The 22,447-nt window shown below is 37.1% G+C and overlaps 1 long non-coding RNA gene across 1 annotated transcript; it reads right to left on the reverse strand.

The window, feature by feature from the left end:
• Positions 1-11,724: 11,724 nt before the first annotated feature.
• Positions 11,725-15,477, reverse strand: LOC139114868 (uncharacterized). The gene is made up of 4 exons (XR_011547984.1): positions 15,347-15,477; positions 13,270-13,384; positions 12,766-12,995; positions 11,725-11,829 (listed from the first exon to the last, which is right to left on the reverse strand). It is a non-coding gene; the product is annotated as an uncharacterized lncRNA (long non-coding RNA).
• Positions 15,478-22,447: the final 6,970 nt, after the last annotated feature.

Genomic DNA, 22,447 nt, shown 5'->3' on the forward strand with positions numbered 1-22,447 from the left:
GAAAGGGAAGATTGTATTTTGTAAAAATAGCGTACCTCGGGAATTTCCTAATGGATCTTCCATTCAATTTAAATCGAACAGTTGGCGACAGACTTGCTAGAGAAGCAGGAATTTCTTACTCACATGACACTATTGAAATTGTTACTTGAATGTGCTGGATTTAAACCAATGTTTTGCAAATTAGTATGCTTTATTCAGTATTGGACAGTATTTCAGACTTCCGGCGTTTCGTGTAATGATTGAAAGTAAGTATGCAGACAAATACAGCGGAGTAATTATTTGAAAATTATTACACCGTATACACTTCAGATATTATATCCATGTGAAATATCAAGTTATCTGTAACATACCATCCACGCAGTGGCTTCAAAGTAGAGTAGATAAAAGTTGACAACTTTATTAGATTGTTTTTAAATTCTATAGTCTAAAATATTTTATTACTGATGGATGATCATAAAACATTGGTGAGATGATTTTTTTCTTAAACTGTCATACACGGGACAAATAAGGAAGACATTTTATGAATCTTGATTCCAACATGTTGCGGATTGCATAACTGACAGGTAACTTTGGTGTTAAAAGTATAACAGCAACAAACAGTTTTACAGCTACGAGACGCGTATACTTGATACGTACGTGGACCTCGGCTGGTAAGCAGAGGCAATGTTATGTGCACATTATTTCACCCATGGCCACCATACTGTTGATTAAGCCCATTTGATGCAGTCAGAAATTCTGTTTGCACAAAGACAAAACCAGCTCTATCTGGGGATGTAAATGAGAGTTTACGATTGGCACCCTGTGTTTAAGATTGAGATACAATGTAACATTACCATGCATTGGTCCATGTGTAAGTCTTGTTTCAGACAACTAATTTGTCCTATCTATACGATAATCAAAGGAAAAAGCTGGTATCATTGTAACTTACAGACCATCATCTAAAGATGAGACCAAATATGAATTTTCTTGTATATATTTTTACCTTATCACAGTGTCTTTTTAGTTTCATGAAAATCAGTTCAGTTGATTTCAATTTCCCCAGACACACTGTCTGCATGGGACGCACAAGTTTGCGTGATTCTATAGCAATGATTTCATAAAACTGTGTGGCCTCAATAAACTAATTAATGGAAGTGGTATCTTGTGTCTCAGTTGTTAGCATAGGGTGCCAATCGTTAATAGCTCTCATTTACAACCCTTAAGCAGGATTTCTGACTGTCTCAAGTAGACTTAATCAACTATTATTATAAGGGGCCACGAGTGTAACATCATTAATTAAAAGCACATCGTAAGCAATTAACAAATTAAAAGTACATGTTCTTTTTAAAGTGACGAGCGATATAGAACAGTGATATTGAAGCAGCGTGATGTGACGTCATTTGAAAACAAGAAAAACTAAGAATGATGACAAAGGACTTGGAGATACTTACTTTTTGATCCTTCGACATGTTACAAATCCTGTTCAGTCGAGCAGGAAAAGACAGCGTAATGATGAAAATGGTTATGAAATTACCGGACATAATTCCCTGTGTCTATATCCCGATGTGTTACAGCTCTTGAAAGATGTTAAGGGAAAATTCATTTATCAAGTTTCTCTGAGTCTCTACGTGCGATTTTACCATGCATGAACACCGGTGATTCGCTGCGACAAATCTTATACATTTCAAAAGCCCTCTATCAAATAATTTTATCATCGGTCGCTATTGGCCAAAGGTGTTTTATAAATATGTCCGTCAAATGTTGGAGTGTAAAATTCACAGCTCATTAATTAAACACGTCATAACAAGTGCAAAATAGGCATGACTTATGGAGCGCAAAGAACCCTGTAACTTCATTTGAAGGGATTGTACTTACGCCAACAGAAAGTGGAGATAAGCTTTAAAATCAGAAATCACTTTGTATGATTCTTTTTAAAGGCTAGATTCAGTGTTCGGTAAGATCCTCAACACTTAAATCCCTTGAGTTGTCAAATAACAACTAGAGGCGATATAAACTCACAACAGGCTTATCTCGCAGGGTAAAATCATAATATGAAAACCATTTCATCGCTGAATAAGGGTAAAATTACTGTTTCCGACATCAGGTCGTTTCAGAAAGCGCTCATAAAAGTCACTTTGCGAACGCCTCTGTGGATTAAACTTAGAGAAACTATGAGTGAAAGCAAACAATTGCCCTAACTTTATACCTCAAAGGGCAACGTCAGACATTAAACATGGTTTATCATCTTGAAGTAATGAAGTAAATCAGGACGAATATAAACAACATTTTATCCGTTTCTTAGTTCACCACTTTGAGTCTATTAAAAATGTTAATCTATATAACGAAAACTTGGCATGAGTCAACTTTGAACTTGCAAATAAAAAGTTGAACTCAGCTTGTATGTATGTATGTATGTATGTATTGTATGTATGTATGTATGTATGTATGTATGTATGTATGTATGTATGTATGTATGTATGTATGTGTGTGTGTGTGTGTGTGGTGGTGGTGGTGTGTGTGTGTGTGTGTGTGTGTGTGTGTGTGTGTGTGTGTGAGTGTGTGTACGTACGTACGTACGTATACGTGTAGGTACGTATGAATGTATCTAGATAGGTATCTATGTATCGATGTCGAGAGACTGTGATGTACGTGTGTGCACATGTACATATGCACGTGTACCTATGGCAGTGTATCGCATAAACTTTTAAAATCATTGCTTCTTTCATGCACACGTGTACACCCATGCGTGTTGTATTTACATGGTGTAAGTGCCTACTCAACCAATCTTATTTCGATGTACACCTGTAAACGTTTTTGTAAACTTATTATCATACATTCATCGCCTCATACATATGTCATTCAGCGAAAAATCCGACGACAAATCTTGGCGTTTCAGGTAAATTTGTGTGTGTGTTTTCAGTTGTAATATATGCAATAATAATAAAACCCAGTGGTGAGATTGCAAGCGCCGTATTCGGGGATAATTACATTCGAATTTTCGGTGTATTCTGCTGTCGTCGCAGAGAGCTAGACGCTCGGACGAGCTAGACGCTCCTGCGGGGACGGCCACAGAATACCCCTCGTGCAAATACCCAGAGTATGACGTGCTTGTAGACTCTCGCTATGGTATTTGTCATATATCACTTTTTAGTTTTATTTTTTATGAAGTTTTGGAGTATTACTTGACACTTTTTGATTTCTGTTTTCCACTGAGAAAGACTGCTACCTTTTCCTATTGCTAGATTAATATTTTGCGGAGATCTTTAAAGCGATATATTTTGATATTTTGCACTTATCCGAATTAAGGAGTATTTGTACGGGGGAATCCTACCAGACGAGTTCTCATAATAAGTCCATCTTGTCATCATGAGGTGAGGCGATTCTCGAAGAAATATAATAACGGATGATCCTCATGATACTTACGAAAACGTTCACATCATTTCAAGGATATAGATATGGCAAGGTTGTCAACACTATCTCTTTGAAGATCTGAAATCAACGTCTTTACAAGAAATAAAACTCAACAGATATGAAGTGATACATAAGTTCCCGCTGTATGCTGTGCCTATCAGGAATTTAAAAGCCCCTCCTGTAACGTATATCTGAGAGTAGGTCATATTGGACTACTGCGATCACTGCTACTGTGATATCTGGAAGCAGGGACATGACGCCGGGTTGTTCCTTGCCATGTGGGGATTAGGGACATAGGGCCGAGTTGTTCCTTGCCATGTGGGGGATCAGGGACATGAAGTCGAGTTGTCCTTGCCATGTGGGGATCAGGGACATTGGGCCGGGTTGTTCCTTGCCATGTAGTCTGTTGTGTGAAATGATTCTACAAATCATCTGGTGTGACGTGTTGGATGTTAGGGAACTGTGCCTGTGCGAGTTTCTTGTTAACAAACAATGTATTTCGTGCACTATATCTAGATGCACCCCCATCATCACCGCTGCAATATTTAAATTATACGATGTAGATTATGACAGACATGTTTCAACCTTCATCAATCACCATCGTACTTTGAATACTGTCTTTAAATTGGTCGTATGGTCCCATACGACCTTTGAGCGCATTTCCGACGACTGTATCCCTTTAATGCTGCCATGTGTGATAACATGAGAGTTTAGATCAACACATGTTTTGATAATGAAACCCATCGACGTAAGAGAGGAAAATTATTGGCAAGCGTTTTAATACATTATATTATTAAACGATTGGGATAGCCTTTTCATTTTATTAGATAGTATTTCTTTCCTTGGCAAGGTATTTATTATGTATTCACATATTATTGTTCACTCATGCATCCTGTATTATTGCAACCCTCGTTCCGGTAAATTAAGTTTGAGAGATCCTCAAAACGACATCTCATGTTACCAAAATTTGTTCAAGCACCAAGAAGTTTGTAGAGGTCCTTGAGTGAAACCTTTGATTGTTCCAATTGTCCTTGGTTAGAGAAGATTCTAAATCATACCGTCTCGTATACCTTATGTTGGGTCTAATATAAACTAGAATACCTCTGCCTTTTCAGCAATTCTGTCTTTGCTTTGACTGAATAATATGCATGGTAAAATCGTCAGTGCAATAACTAGTATCAAGAAATGTTTCAGATAAAAACATAACAGTTTAAATTCGCTGATAGGTATTGAGATGAGTGACCCGGTCCAATTTTATTTGTCAAATATTCCAATATCCAAATAAAATGCCTTTGTAAAACTTTGAAGAGGGTGGCTGAAGATCTGAAGGAACCACGGCATTACCTAACTTAATCCCACCATCTATACACAGACGGACGCCCCCGTAGATTTCCCAGGGGCTTTTGATTTTAGAATTGCATGAGGTGACGGGAGTCAAAACAGATGATGTCGCGAAAGAGGGGGACTTAAGAATGCGTATTATCCACCTGATTCAGAAATCATGTATCTTAAAATTAAACCCCGTGACAAAGAGTAATGCCTTTCTCGTAGTTTATTTATTTACATTTTTACTGGCTGAGAACAACGGGCTTTCGCCCAATTACAGTTCTAGCAAAGACAAAAAGAACAAACATGAAATACAAATAAACGAGGACAGTAACAACACGGCTAAAAAGAATACTCATTGGTAAAAACAGAACTAAAACGAATAAACATTATTAGTAAAAATCTGCGAAATTGCCCATAGTTACAATTAAAAATATCAAAATTCTCATTGTTTAAAAGAAATTTCAATTTTTTTATAGTTCTTTGTAAAATGCTCAAGAATGAGCGTTGATTCTCGCTACATTAGGTTTAAATTGCTGTTTTGAGCGCATAGAGCGAGAAGGCACATGCATACAGGTACGCTCTAGAATTTTAGAGCTGTTATAAATAATGAACATACGTTTGTAAAAGAAGGTCACATCCAGAAAACTGCGCTCTTGTAAGTTTTATCGCTCAATACGGTGAATGAGATACAGCTGGTGTGGAGACCATACTTGACTGGCATACTCAAGCTGGCTCCATACAAGTGTTATGTACAAGGTTTTGAAAGTTGGAATACGGGGTGTCAGCCACTTTTTGACGTCGGCAAAATAATCCACCCCCAGGCTGAAGAAACTAACCAGTCCCTTACATTATAGGTTACTTGAATCTTGTCTAAAAATGGGAATGAAACTGAGGACGATTCATTGGTTGCTTGCCTTCGAAGCAGCACCGTGTCTTGCTGAATGTATCAAATTCAACACTCAAGTTAGAACAAAGGAAAGACAGACTTGAAAAGAATTTCTACAAACCGATGGGTAACTCAATGTTCGCCAAGAATAGAAAATGTTAGGAAGTACAGAGACTTTTAATTTGTCACGCACAGTCTTAACAAAATCCCTTAATCCACAGATGAAACGTATAACTATATTGACTAGGGAAGAAGATGGCGATTCAAGTGACAGTGCTCTACTGGAACTAAAACAGGAGGAATATCGGAATGTAAAGTCAGTTTACATCGGCGTACCAGTCCTCAAACTTTCTAAACTGCTTATGTATAGCACACATTACTATTACTTTCGAAAGAAATTCTTACAGTTTGCCTCTCCCTCGTGACACAACCTTCAATGATATAGTTCGAGAGGATGTGGAGTAGAGCGGGAAGGAGTCGATATGTGATACCAATGGGATGAAAGCCGCCGATTTCCCTAAGATCAACAAAAAGGTGCTAGGTAAATCCAAAGATGACATGAGTGGGCAGCCTATTCTCGAATTCGACGGCATTTGTTCGAAAGTGCATGCTTTTCAGTGTATGCTATTCTTCTACCACGAGAAACAGAAGCATAAAAGATGTTTGTGTTCGTAAACACCTTGACTTTGAAGATTATAAGGATCTGTTTGAAAATGATCAGGAGCCTGAGGAGGCAAATTTCGTTCAGATTATGCAGAAAGCTGGTGAGATTAGGAGTGAAAGGCGTAGTAAAATAGTGATGTCGCCGAACGATATCAAACGTTTACAATTATATGATCCAGTCACATGCAAATGACTGGCAGAAACTGGGCTGATTGGGTGGGATAAGCCAAAATAGTATAGCCTTTAGCCTACTGTACTCAACAGAGATAATCGCCTCGCTGGTAACATAAAAATGATAAACATTTATTCTCATAGCCATCGTCACCGCCCTTCACTGGTGTGTCTTTTTTCCCAAATTTCAAGTTGTACTCCATCTTTAATATTAATTATCCTTAATCTATTTCCATGAAATTCAATATCTTTAAGACTTCGTAGAACAATGAATACACTGAATTTACTCTTCAAATAACTTCATTCATATAAATTTCACAACAATACGGACGTGATTCTTACAAAAATGTCTTGGTATCATCTTCCCTGCATATATTTTATTTGTGACACCGTCAATCATTGCAGAAACAGATTCAACGGATGGATTTAGAACAGTTTGGTTTTCAGTTCTGACTGATTCTGATCTTGAAAACCCCTAATATACTTCTTTTGCTACGACGCGGTATATTAACAGTTTCATTGATAATTGTATACGATTCATTGACACATGTTTGAACAGAAAACTCTTGCCATTTTTATAATACCCAGTCGTATCCCTTGCGAGAACATCACTCTTAATCGTTTCATACTTCATCTTAATGTTTCTTAATTCATAAAAAATTCACTGACAGTTAATTTGGAGACGCCGATGGATATTTAAAGATATGCAGTCACCTGTAATCTAAATATGTCCATATATGGTCAAAGGGGCGTTCCTTGGTATTCAAAATCCCATGTGAGGGCGCTGTTTTTAAAAAGCAGCCACCCGCTTAAAATCTGTGATTGGTTAGATTTTATCTTTCCATGGTAACTGTTGCAAAATTGGAACAGGTGACAGTATACCTTTAACCCCATGACCTGTGATGAAGGGACGAGTCGGTCTAATAACATATTTTGTCTTGTATACCTAAAAAGTAAATCACCCCCACCCGCATTAACATCTGCATCGGCAACACCACTTCTTCATTTTCTCAGATTCTCATTCTTAATATCATAGAGAGTTGTTTTGATATTTCCTTTTTGTGTTTTTAGAGATCATAATAACATTTAATAAAGTTATGATAACTCAAATCGAGAAGTATTTGCCCCTCAAATTTTAAGACCATGCGCTTGATTTAAATTTTTTTGCAACATTCTGAACTACTCGGTTATTTGCATGACCCAATACTATGAGGTCAAAAACCAGATCAAAGATATCTGGAACTTAAACTACTCCACTTTCTATCTTTGGACACCTTGTTTAAAGCGTCTCACTTGCTGGCCTGATTCGGATTATGAGTAACCACATGATGGGTCCTCCCTTTCTTTGATTCCTGCAGTTTTCGGCTGCTTAAAGACGCACTCCCACTTGGTAACATTTTTGAAACACATTTTTTTAATGCCAACGGTCGATATTTGACGTGGCGACTGTGCGCGGATCGCGAGATATCGATAAAAACATGTCATTTCCCGAGCGTATTTTTCACATCCCGAAATTTTACGATCGTTTCTGATTTTGACCCGAAATCCCCCGAAGGTTTGTTGTTGTGCTGATTGACGATATTCTAGGGAGTCTACAATAAGTTCGAACGACACAATTAATTTACTTCCCACTGCAAAGACTTTATAATTATACAGCATTATGCCATTACCTCAGGTAAGTAAAACTTCTCCTTAGTTTTTGTCGTTTTCATTGTTCTAAATCAGTTGTACTGTATTGTTAACCAATACCACATAAACATCAGTTTTTACGTGTCAAATATTAGCCGCCTCTGATGACTACATTTTGTCGTCTGCCACACAGTACGCCGCGCGCGTGGTATGCATACCACTCGGCGGCCGCTATGTATCAACCGCACGTAACTGTGCTAGTCATTTATGCGAATTCTGGTGGAATCAAACTTTGTTTTCCGTTTTTTCTCAGAGTCAGTAAGACTCGGCTTTCCCCCGGGGAGCATGACCGATCACCGACGCGAGTGGTACTGTGGCGTACAGCAGCGTTAGCGTAGACTTGTACTCCATAGCTTAGTTGACAATGGCCCCAGTGCCGAACGTTCGATGTTCGGAAGCTGAATTTAGGTGGGCCACCGGAATTCAAACTTTTACTTTTTTGAGGACATGTTTTTATCGATATCTCGTGATCTGCGCGCAGTCGCCACGTCAAATATCGACCGTTGGCATTAAAAAAATGTGCTTTAAAAATGTTACCAAGTGGGAGTGCCACTTTAAATTTGGTAACATGTTTGATTGTATAGCATTTTTTTCTAATACTGTATATGTAAGTGTAAAAAGTAATTGGAGTAATATAGAGGAAAATATGGCAGAAGGAAAAGAAAATTTTCCACTCCGGGGTGACGATTTTCAGTTTGATAATGATTTTAGTTATGATGAAACATCCTTTATTGACAACGATAATGCCCTAACAGAAACCGATCCATTTCTGGTTGACAGCCCTCAAGTGAATCGGAATAGAGACGAGAACTTACAAAGCAAATGGTCAACAAATTCTTAAATGAAAGGAATATCACTGATCTGACAGCATGGATTTTTTTATTTTGGTGCTAATATCCGTGACGGAAAGCTGCATTATGAAAATATAAAGCTGTTGAAACATAGAGGAAGGGGATTTTTAGGGCCCCCCCCCTACACACAATAAAAAGCAAGCAGGAATTTATGATATTGGTCCGACTATGTGAGTTGTACATTACGTCATTACATTCTGAAGATGTGTTACGATTTAGAGTGCCAGGTAAGGAGCCGACACCTCGTGACATTGGACGAATCAGAGATGAACTTAGTCACCTATGATATGATACCAGCGGTAATGCACATAAAATACAAACTAAGAAATAGAATAGATGAATTGAATAATCTAACCCCCGACTATAGAGCGTTTGTTGATGAATTAGAGATGGCGAATATACGTCTTAATGGCTCTACAATGGCTAACTCAAATGCAAGAAAAAAGCCACAAGAGTTGCTGCCCTGGCCGCTCTTATTCAGAACATATTCCAGTAGGTATTAGAAACACAACAACAATAAGCATTTTAGACCCCTCTAGAATGATATATGAAATATCATGGACTCAATAGTTATGAAGGCTAATCAGCACCACCTACTATTGGCCCCATCTAGATCTTTAGTCCCATTCTAATGCAGATATGCTGTTGGCATGATTTTTTTTGCGTAAGTGAACAAAATTTAGATTATGCCTACAGGCTGCTATGACAATGAGATCTAAGAATTTGGTTTTCTTGATTCGTTTTCTTGGTTAGTATCTCAGATGGCCAATTAATATTACTACTCGAGTAGACAGAAGAATTCCTTTCCAAAGTTTTCTTTTCACACTCTTGGAGAATGGTGAGTTTAATCATGTGATTCTAAGCTGTCTACTTCCCTCCATTGACTGGTCAGCGCATGTGTTTTTCAAGTACTCATTTTATCCACAGGCCATAACTGCTTCAGTAAGCCTTAATAATGCATAAATATTACTAGTTTAACTTGTCTTTAATCTTAATATTTAAACTTTAAAAAATACCAAGATAGAGGCTAACTGATACACATCAGACCTCGGAGAATAATAATACTCATTGACAATCTATTGAAGACGTATGTAACGGTAAATATTTATGATTTATATTCATATATCATCCACTATAATGTATTTGAACTATACGGATACCTACATGTAGCAAAGATGAAATGCGTATCGTAAATATGAACTATTCTAGGGCTCCTCAAATATTATCGTAGAAGTTTCTGAAGCGAAATATATGGAATGAGGGGAGTGAACTTAAGGTCAACATGATAAGTAAATTCTACTTACATTGTTTACCATGAGAAATTTTTATGCTCAAAATTGCTAAATATTTTGACGCAAAGGCTGCGTTTACTCTATATTGCCTGATGTCTTTGTCGCAAATAAACGTAGCATTTAATATACCTCTTGTAACGTAAATATCAAAACACCCTATGAAGTATGAGATGGCAATTTTATGAATATTTAGTGTTTCCTGGCTTTGATCCGTCAGTAGACCAGTTCAGTCGCATCGTCTCTTATAAAATCACGCTGACTACTGTCGAGCCTCGTCATTTTCCATCACCACATCAAAGTAGGGAAATGATTAGAAAAGCAGGAATGAATGCTCAAGTAGTATGGCTACCATAAAAGGTTGCCAAAGTAGCGCCTCGTACGAGCACTGTGCTCGTCAAATGTTCGCTGCACGTGCGAAAGAATTCCACATTTCCCGCTAAGGTTAACTGACCTACTCAATTGCGTGCACTTTAAAGGGATACAGTCGTCGGAACTGCGCTCAAAGGTCGTATGGGACCCACACGACCAATGCAAACACTGTATCCAAGGTACGATGGTGATTTATTAATGTTAAAACATGTCTGCCGTAATCTACATCGTGTAATTTAAATGCTGCTGCTATGATGATGAGGTGCATCTAGATATCGTGCACGAAATACATTGTTGTAAACAAGATACTCGCACAGGCGCAGTTCCGACGACTGTTTCCCTTTAAAGTAGACAGCTCACTTCTCCCGCTTAGTTGTGCGCTTATTTTAAATTTAAATCTCCATAAGCTGTATCCTTTGGCTATTTTTTCAGAACTTTTGTTTTGTGGTTTCCCTACACTTTCTGCATTGAATCCCTAAACAGTAATTAGCATATCAACACAACCTATATGTAATCTACATTGTTATTGTTGAAAATTGCATTCAAGTGCGGACTAGAATTCATTTATAAACAATAAACAATGACCACTACATACATAGTCAAGCTGTGTTGACCAAACGAATACTCGAAATTTCAGCATAACAAACGGATTAGGGTCAGACACGGTATTTATATACAGAAGCAGAATACTGAAAAACCTTGCCACAAGTTACAGCTTATGCCCCTTTAATGCAGGCCTCTCATACTTCATTTGATAAAGTGCACGATTCATGAGTACCCCACAGGTACTGACGATCTTAGCAAAATGGGCATGTCAAGCGTAGCTATAAGAAGATGTAAATTGTGAGGCAAAATAGTCTAGGATATGAAGACGAAACTTTATTAGATCAAAAGGTATGGCATTATCATTAGGAAAGATAACAGAGGTATATATTATATAAGAAATTAACTACATATTACCTATAAACTAGAGAAAATGAGTTATTCAGTGGGCCTCCATCGGAATTAAATACGCCATTTCGCAAATGTATCTTCTCACTCTGTTACACGGAACATCAGATCAGTCTTTAGTATCTACCCTGATTTCAGTACACAATATTGTTGCCGGGTCAAGATCAGGCTGATTTGGGCCCCAACGCTCAAAATCGTCTATTCCAGTACCATCAATCCATTTATATCCATTTTCTGGCTGCAAAATGTAAAAGAAGACAAAAGTTACAATATACAATTTTACTTTTAAAGGGAAAAAGTCTTAAAATGTAACACCTCTGGTCGTCTAAGTGTTAGTTCAGCCAATTTGATGCGATCAAAAATTCTGTTTGTACTAAGAGACACAAAATATGACGGTTTACAATTTGCACCTTGTGTTTTACTATACGATACATCCATGAATTAGACCAAAACTATGATTCCTACACAGGCATTGTGTTACAGGCATTGAAATCAGCTGCTGATCTTCATAGCCCCACAAATAAATTGTATGAGAAAATCCAGTTTTAGTAGACGATAGTCAGTCTATTGAAGTCTTACAGTCACGTTTTCTTCCCTTGTTCAACACACATGAGTAATGTAGACAGGACAAATGAATTGTACAGACTAGACTGTTGTATAATAAGACAGTGTTTTAACGCTAGTTATGCATGGTAATGTTACGATCTCAATCTTGAACACAGGATGCCAATCATAAACTGTCATTTAAATACTTTTTTGGTTGTGTACTTGGAAAAGTAGAACTTCTGACTGCATTAAATGGCCTTAATCAACACTTAAATGGCAAGAGGTCAAAGTTGAAGTGCATACACTTACCCATAACTCCAGATATGCCGTAAACTATATTGGTTTAAAAGTGATCTTTTGTGGGTTAGATCAATTAGTTGAGTACAGGTGATTTTGTTATCTATATCAATTCACTAAATTCTTTTTCGGATTCAAACACACATATTCTTACAGTATTCGCTCGTCATCAGAAACATCTCTCTTATCTTATATGGAGTCTATCTCAATAAACTGTCTGCCATTTCATTGGACCAATCAATTGTCATATAATCTTCAAGTGTTGTATTACAAAAAAAAATTCACGATTGAATGCATCACTCAACATAACGTAAACGATCTCTCAACTTACAGTATGTTTGAGGCCGATATAGAAATTGCAGCGCCAAACCTGACCGCAGGGTATTGGTGTATTTTCAATGACACTTTCCAGAAATTGATGTTCTTTTAGACTGTTCACGATTGTTAAATCTGCCCCGTAACTTTGACATCGTGATCTTGCTTCGCCCCATCCAATCTTTAACTTGGGTTCAAAGTAATAGCAGGAATTCGCGTAGAATTTCCAGCCTTGGGGACATAGTTCTGGAGAGAGAGAGAGAGAGAGAGAGAGAGAGAGAGAGAGAGAGAGTATGATTTGAACAATGCATCGTTCAGTGACAACTGCAGGATGGATAGTGTAATACCTATCTTTGTTATTCGTAAATATAAATCTCCAGAGTACATGCATACTGTAAGTCACACGCCCCGTAGCTGCAGTGGAAACATTTTCTTGGAACCATTTGCATGTCTAGTCAGTTTGCGTCATGCAATGATATTGGTAAGCAGATGATTATTAATTCAATTTAAATAAACATACCTAGTTCACAGGTAACACCTGTGACATGTGGTGGGCACTTACAAATATATTCATTTGTGATATCGTCTTCTTCACACACGCCACCATTGAGGCAAGGATTCTGTGCACATGCCACCTAGAGGATATCACACAAATTACATATCATTTCTGATGATTTCAGATGTCCTATTTGATGTGGATTTGTAGTCTTACAACATGAAGAAGATGATGCAGCTAACAAACATGTTGAAGAGCGTATGAAAACACACACACACACACATATATATATATAATATATATATATAAATATATATATATATATATATATATATATATATATGTATATAATATATGTTATATTATATATATATATATATTATATATATATATATATATATATATATATATATATATATATATATATATATATATATATATATATATATATGAAATGCATTCAGAACCAGTTACATTAACAAGCTCTTTTTTACTCAAGGTCAAGTTAAAGATCAAGTCATTAAACATCACTTTCATCGGTTATCGGTTTCTTTTACTGTCGGCTTTATCTTACATATCTTTTGATTTATGCTTATATTCGTATACAATTTTCTAATCGAGTAAGGAACGCTCAAAACTTTGAGAACAAAGCGATCAGATTTGTCATTCCTCATAACACTGAAAAACATCTCTCACACTGTCGTAACAAATGTACCTTTCTTAAAAAAGTTTGATCTGAAGGTTGTCAAGTCAAAGAGGCATCGATTGAAACTATTATATATTTACCATACAATTCATCCGTCTTCACCTACTAACAACTCAACATAAAATAGCTTATCTGTAGCTCATTTACAGCAGCTCTGGAGTTGACTAAGTATTTATATAATCACATCAAATTTTCTCCTGTTTAATGCCATCGTACACGAGTGTTTTTCGCGGAACCGTACAACCTCGAGCCGAAGGCGAGAAATTATAGCGCTGCACTGCAGAGATCAGGCTACAGTTAACAGCTGGTGTCTTCGCTTCAGCGCTACGCTGCAGGTTCGATTCCGATCGAGAATTTACGAATTTTTTATGTGATGAGGGAAATTTATCGCCGTTCGTCTAATGATTTGATTTTTGCCTTCTATGTAGCTCTTGGAAGATTCTACGGAACTTATTTATTCAGTTGAACTGACGTCGAGGTGTAGCTTTCGGGTTTATCGCCAGGTTCAACGTTCTACATACATTGAGCCGTCCGTACGACTAGACAGGAACGCCAGCTGCGACAGCACCTCCATCCTATTCTTTAGAAAAGCTACGAAAGCTTTAGCGACTCGAAATTTCGTTGGACATGCCTTCCATGTTTCCATGTCTGAATTTATCACATTACCTCTACATAAAAATTTCACGAGAGCGCGTCATCGATCGCGACAGAGCGGTCTGTGCACGAAAGCGTCATGGCGAAAAAAGTTCCCGTTGATAGAACAGGGGTAATTTGGATTTCTCTTCCATCCTGTTCTACCTCACACAGGTGGCGATTCGGGACATTACAAGTGATAGGAGATAAAATTTCGACCTTTGGCGTTCTTTATGCATTTTTACTCTGACTATCTGTTCCACCTCCCCTTTCTGTATCTGGTTGGTCTGCCTGTTACCTTTCCTTAGATGTCCTTCTGAATCTCTCATTTGGTCACTATGCTCGTAGTCTGCTGTACTTTTTAACGGTAGAATGTACCTCAGACAAATATATAGTCTCTCAAATTTTTACAATACTATATTTAAATCAAATTGTTCTCATAGTTCTCACAAAGGTATGGCGACCATTTTGAATTTAAAGAGTCAGTAAATATCCGATAATTTTTCTGCAATACCAGATTTTACACTGAGATCTCAACTTTATATTTTCATTTCAAAAGGGAATGAATTCAAGTGTCCTTACCTTTAGTTCGAGCACATTTCGACGTGCCACATTAAGGATTTGGAGACGCCAGAAGAACTTGTAAAATGACAATTAAATATCCTTAAATGCATTTGTAAACTATCGTCACTACATGTAAAACAAGAAACTTAGGTTCACCGACTTGTACATTCGATGGAATCTCTCGTCGGTTATACTCACATTTTGACTCTTTTCTTCTGAAGGCACATAACAAAACGGTTCCGACAGACACGAACGAGCCAATGTCAGGATGACTACAAAATTGTAAAACATTTCCCTCGCTAACGATATGCTGTACCGTTTTGTCTCCGATACGTTCTAGAAGCACAGTAAATCGAACATCTCTTTTATCGGAAACACGACACCGGAGAGATTTTAATTCTTTTCTGCCAAATGTGTTTTGATGAAATACCACCGGCGGTGAACTGACGATGATTAAATTGCAATGACTTCTTTTTTTGAAGGAAACCGCAAGTTTTCAAATTCCTTGTGATATGTTGCGGCTGTTCACTTAATGTAAACAGTATTTATCCTCTTCATAATTTCTAGACCAAGTGCCTCATCTCTCAGTGTTTGCCGCAGGCATCAGAATCAGGATCGGGATAATTTGCAAAATTCTCAAAGCAGACTCCCTGTCTCCATCACAATAAGCAGCAAGGAATGTGGCATAATACTATATCATCATTACTCATGAGCTGTCATTTTTAGCTCACGTGTTAATACACATGAGCTTATGTCGCAGCGATGACTGTGTGTTTTTGTGTGTCTGTCTGTCAGTTGGCATGATATCTCGAGAACGGCGTTCAGGATCAAAATCAAAACTGGTACATAGATTCGGTTTGCAAATTGTAAGACCTGATTAGTATTTGATGGGCGTGGTTTGTATGTTTTAAGCTTATTGCATAATAAATGTTTGTTAAAAACAGATATAGATCGACAACAGATGCATACAATGGGATAAAAATAGATCAAATATTGATCACACTACGATATATTGGCGGTGAAAGATACCAGAGGATGACATGTGAGTTAATTTCTAATTTGCATATTTAATGAATGTTCCTAATCATGGACATTTTTAGTTATTTATTTATTTCAAACTCCAACATATATACAATTTAAATATAAGCTTACAGTTTAAAACCATATACGTCTGCGCTTACACACCTAAATTAGTACATTCTCACGGACTCTTATTTTAACTTGAAAGTAAAATCATAAAAATAATTCTGAAAGATACAGCTAATTGGGCTTTAACAATTTCAGATCGTCTGCAAAGCCTGATGAGCCACACTTACAATTGCCATATATGTCATTTAAATAAAGAATGAAACACAGTGGTTCCTAAATATTTATGATTTAATTTGTCAAATGCCTTTGAAAGATCTGTATATATGACATTTAACTGTTTGCCTCATTAACAGCAGGACGAGCTTCATTAAACAAGATAGATACATTAGTCTCACAAGCTCGCCCAGGCAAAAAACCATGTCGTTGTTCAGATAAACCCCACTTTACATTTTATATACAGTCCCTGATATCATTATCTCTCACATTTATGAATCAGTTGACAAGAGGGACGCTGGGCGATAATTATTAACGTTTGTTTTGGTATCCTTCTTGTGTATAGGTACAACCAAAACTTTCTTCCACTTTGTCTGGAAAACTTCCATATATGTAGCCCGATTAAAATATGAAAGTTAGTGGAATGGTTAGTGAATCAGCACATTTGATTTAAACTATCGCTGGCAAATTATCATCATCATTTGTTTTATGTTCATTTAGTGCTAAAATTTCGAAGTTAACCTCTGAGACACAGATATAGTGAACTTACGCAAATGACCATGTGATATAGTGTCTAATTCAGAAATGGCATTAATGTCATTATTTGTAAAAACAGATTCAAAGAAGGTATTGAAGATATCGGCTTCACAAGCTTCATGCCAATCAAACTCTATATGCGACTTTGTCCTTTTTATACAGGCTCACGTGTGTAGACACGTGGGCTAATGTCATAGCGATGTCTGTCTGTCTGTCCGTGTGTGTGTGTGTCTGTCTGTCTGTCTGTTTACACGATAACTCAAAAACGCCTGAACGGATTCATGTCAGATTTGGTACACAGGTACCATATGCTACTTGCAAGAACTGATTAGATTTTGGTTTGTGTGGCTTGCATATTAATAAAGTTATGCAATATCGTTTTTAGTCCCCACGGACACCGTCCGGGGGGACTTATAGGTTTGGTCATGTCCGTGCGTGCGTGCGTCCGTCCGTGCGTCCGTGCGTCCGTCCGTTCACGCAGATATCTCAGAGATGCCTGGAGCGATTTCATTCAAACTTGGTACAAGGATTACTTCATATGTCATACAGATGCACGTCGATTTGTTTTGTAATGCGATCCATATGGCTGCCAGGCGGCCATTTTATTACGATTTTTTCATGTACAGAGCCATAACTCAGGCATGTTTCAACTGATTTTATTCAAAGTTGGTACAAGGACATTGACCAATGTCATAGATATACACGTCAATTTTTTTTGTGATACGATCCAATATGGCCGCCGTGCAGCCATTTTGTTACGATTTTTTCATGTACAGAGCCATTACTCAGGCATGTTTCAACAGATTTTATTCAAAGTTGGTACAAGGACATTGACCAATGTCATAGCTATACACATCAATTTGTTTTGTGATACGATCCAATATGGCCGCTCTGCGGCCATTTTGTTACGATTTTTCATGTACAGAGCCATAACTCAGGCATAACTCAACCGATTTTATTCAAACTTGGTACAAGGATATTGACCTATGTCATGCACATGCACATTGATTTTTTTGTGATACGATCCAATATGGCCGCCGTGTGGCCATTTTATTACATTTTTTCATGTCCAGAACCATAACTCAGACATGTATCAGTGAATTTATTCAAAGTTGGTACAAGGAGATTGACCAATGTCATACATATGCACATTAATTTGTTTTGTGATACGATCCAATATGGCTGCTGTGCGGCCATTTTGTTATGATTTTTTCATGTACAAGCCGTAACTCAGGCATATCTCAACCAATTTTAATCAAATTTGCTACAAGGACATTGACCTATGTCATACATATGCACATTTATTTGTTTTGTGATACGATCCAATATGGCCACCGTGTGGCCATTTCATTACGATTTTTCCATGTCCTGAACTACAACTCACACATGTATCAAGCGAATTTATTCAAAAGTATTTTTATCACAGACCTAATGAAGAGGACTCTATCCTCTCTGAGGACCTGTAATCAAAGTACCCATTAACAAGTGGGGACTGTGTCATCAACGATGACTTGTTTTCCGTACAATGGTTTCCCTATGGAGACGGTAATCACAGTAGAGACATATATCAAGAAATACTGCACAAAATTTCATGAAACTTTTCACTGATGACAATCTAAGAACATTATGATGATACTGTGAGTGTCATGTCAATTATCTTCTCATTTGCATATTAAATGAACTTTTGTTATTAGTGAGATAACTCTGAAATTCCTGCACCAAACTTGATGATACTTGCAACAAATATTGATCTGATATATATCTAATTATACTTAGAAGCATTAGGCAGTGTCAATTTAATAAATAGCTCATTTGCATATTTTATGAAGGTTTGTAATTAGTCATATAACTCCGATATCACTTCACCAAATTTGATGAATTCTGCTGCAGATACTCATCCGACTGATATCTAACTGTAGTGTAAAGCATTTAGTAGTGTGAAATTAATTAAGGGTTCATTTGCATATTTAATGAACTTTGTAATTAGGTATATAACTCTGAAATTACGGCACCCAAGTCAGTGAAATTGGGTACAGATATTGTTTTGATAAATATCTAATTGTACTGAGAAGCATTTGGCAGTGTCAAGTTAACAAATAGGTCATTTGCATATTTTATGAAGTTTTGTAATTAGTGATATAACTCCAAAATAACTGCACCAAATGTGATGAAATCTGCTGCACATACTGATCCGACAGATATCTAATTGTGGTGTAGAGCATTTAGTTGTGTGAAGTTAATTAAGGGTTCATTTGCATATTTAATGAACTTTGTAATCAGTGATATTACTCCAAAATTACAGCGTTAAATTTGATGAAACTTGCTACAGATGTTGATCTGATAAATATCCAATTGTACTGAGAAGCATTGAGCAGTGTCAAGTTAATTTAGGGTTTATTTGCATATTTAATGAACTTTGTAATTAGTGACATTACTCTAAAATTACAGCATTAAATTAAATAAAACGTGCTACAAATGTTGATCTGATGGATATCTAATTGTCCCATAAAGCATTGAGCAGTGTCAAGTTAATGAACAGCTCATTTGCACATTAAATAAAGTTTTGTAATTAGTGATTAAACTCTGAGAGTACTGTGCGAAGTTGAAAAAAACTGCTACATATAGTGATAACATATATCTCATTGTTCTGTGAAGCGCACTACTATTAATGAACCTGTTGTAAAACACGTGAGCATATTCAGATCATATCTGGTTATACAGGCTATAGCAAAGGAGAATCAAAGTGAGACTTGAGTGGACACCGTGGGTCATCAGTATGTATTAGGGAGATGGTGCAGTGGCAAAGAATGTGAAATTTTCAGAAGAGTTACTTTCAGAATGTGCTTAGGAATACAATTCAGAATAACATTCAGACACTCACTATGTGAGATAATATTCTGTATATTCTAGAAGTAACAAGTCATTGACAATGACATAGTCCCCACTTGTAATAGGAGTATTAGTCTTGATGGGGCAGGGAAATGAGGTCATTAAGAAGTATCACTGGAGTGTATATGTTCAGATCTATGGCCACATAGGTCTATGTCATTGTTCCCATTTTGAAACAAGAGGCATGTCTAAGTTATGGTTCTAAATCGGGAAAAAAGATCAGACCTCTAGCTGTATTGGCCTGCCAAGAAATACATATGTGCATAATAAATGAGGTACAAGACGAGACATCTTAAGGTCTACTATCCTATCAAAATTGAAGCGTTAAGAACTTGTGGTTACTGAGTTATGCATATATATGCATATTCAAGGTCAAAGGTCATCAAGGTCACGTGACATTTTGAAAAAAAACCCCATTGTATTGCTAATTAATCCATATATGCCAAAATTCATACCTCTAGCTCTATTGGCTTGCCCACAATATATATGGGCATAATTAACGAGGTAAAGCATGTGTTGTCATAAGGTCTCCCATCCTACTAAATATAAAGGACATAGCACTTGTGGTTACTTATTTATTGACATAATCGTGTATTTTAGGTAAAAGGTTATCGAGGTCACATGACATTTTGTCAAAAAATTTCTATCCTATAGTCTGTCCCTATATACTAAAAATCATACATTTACCTCTATTGGCTTGCTCAAAATTAGATATGCACATAATTAATGAGGTACAATATGTGGCGTCATAAGGTGTCCCATCATACCAAATATGAAGGGTGTAGCACTTGTGGTTCCTGAGTTATGGACAAATATGTATATTTGAGGTCAAAGGTCATTGAGGTCACGTGACATTTTTTCAAAAAAATTGTATTGCTAAGTTATCCCTACATACCAAAAATCAGACCTCTAGCTCTATTGGCTCGCTCAAAATTAGATATGTGCATAATTAATGAGGTACAATATGTGGCGTCATAAGGTGTCCCATCATACCAAATATGAAGGGTGTAGCACTTGTGGTTACTGAGTTATGGACAAATATGTATATTTGAGGTCAAAGGTCACCGAGGTCACATGACATTTTGTCAAAAAAATTGTATTGCTAAGTTATCCCTATATACCAAAAATCAGACCTCTAGCTCTATTGGCTCGCTCAAAATTAGATATGTGCATAATTAATGAGGTACAATATGTGGCGTCATAAGGTGTCCCATCATACCAAATATGAAGAGTGTAGCACTTGTGGTTACTGAGTTATGCACAAATATGTATATTTGAGGTCAAAGGTCATTGAGGTCATGTGACATTTTGTCAAAATAATTGTTTTGCTAAGTTATCCCTATATACCAAAAATCAGACTTCTGGCTCTATTGGCTCGCTCAAAATAATTTATGCACATAATTAATGAGGAACAATATGTGGCGTCATAAGGTGTCCCATCATACCAAATATGAAGGGTGTAGCATTAGTGATTACTGAGTTATGGACAAATATGTATATTTGAGGTCAAAGGTCACCAAGGTCACATGACATTTTGTCAAAAAAATTGTATTGCTAAGTTATCCATATATACCAAAAATCAGACCTCTAGCTCTATTGGCTTGCTCAAAATTAGATATGCACATAATTAATGAGGTACAATATGTGGCATCATAGGGTGGCCCATCATACCATATATGAAAGGTTTAGCACTTGTGGTTACCGAGTTATGGACAAATATGTATATTTGAGGTCAAAGGTCACGTGACATTTTGTCAAAGCGTCTGAGATATCTGTGTGAACGGATGGACTCACATGGATGGACTAACGGACTGACATGACCCAATCTATGAGCCCCCTGGACTTTATCTGTGGGGACTAAAAAACTGTGTCACTGCATCCTTTTTGCAATATGAATACGATGAGAAACTAAATTTTTATTTTTCTTGGCCTTATACATGGGAGTCTATGGACTGCCTTATACATGGGAGTCTATGGACTGCCTTATACATGGGAGTCTATGGAGTGCCTTTATACATGGGAGTCTATGGACTTCCTTATACATGGAAGTCTATGGACTGCCTTATACATGGGAGTCTATGGACTGCCTTAAACATGGGAGTCTATGGACTGCCTTATACATGGGAGTCTATGGAGGTGAAAACTAAAATGTCCTCTAACACGGCCAAATTTGATCGCATTGTGAAACAAATCAACATGCATCTGTATGAGGTAGAGTACTATCCTTTTACCAAGTTTGAACGAAATCGCTTTAGGCGTCTCTGAGACATCTGCGTGAACGAAAAAAGTCATTAAATATGCAAATGAACAATTAATTAATAAGCCACACCCACCAAAATCTAATCAGATCTAAGTCTCATCATGATAATACCAAATACCAAATTGCATGACATTGGACCTAAGGGTTCTTAAGTTATGAGTGGAACAAAATCTGTCTACGGACGGACAGACGGACGGACGGACGGACAGACGGACACACACACAGACATTGTGGCGACATAGGACACCTTTGGTGCTTCGCACCACGGTGTCCAAAAATCACTTGGGGTCGTTCTTGACATCTGCTGCAAC

Source organism: Ptychodera flava, chromosome 16 (genome assembly GCF_041260155.1).
Source record: "Ptychodera flava strain L36383 chromosome 16, AS_Pfla_20210202, whole genome shotgun sequence".
Classification (NCBI taxonomy): Eukaryota; Metazoa; Hemichordata; class Enteropneusta; family Ptychoderidae; genus Ptychodera; species Ptychodera flava.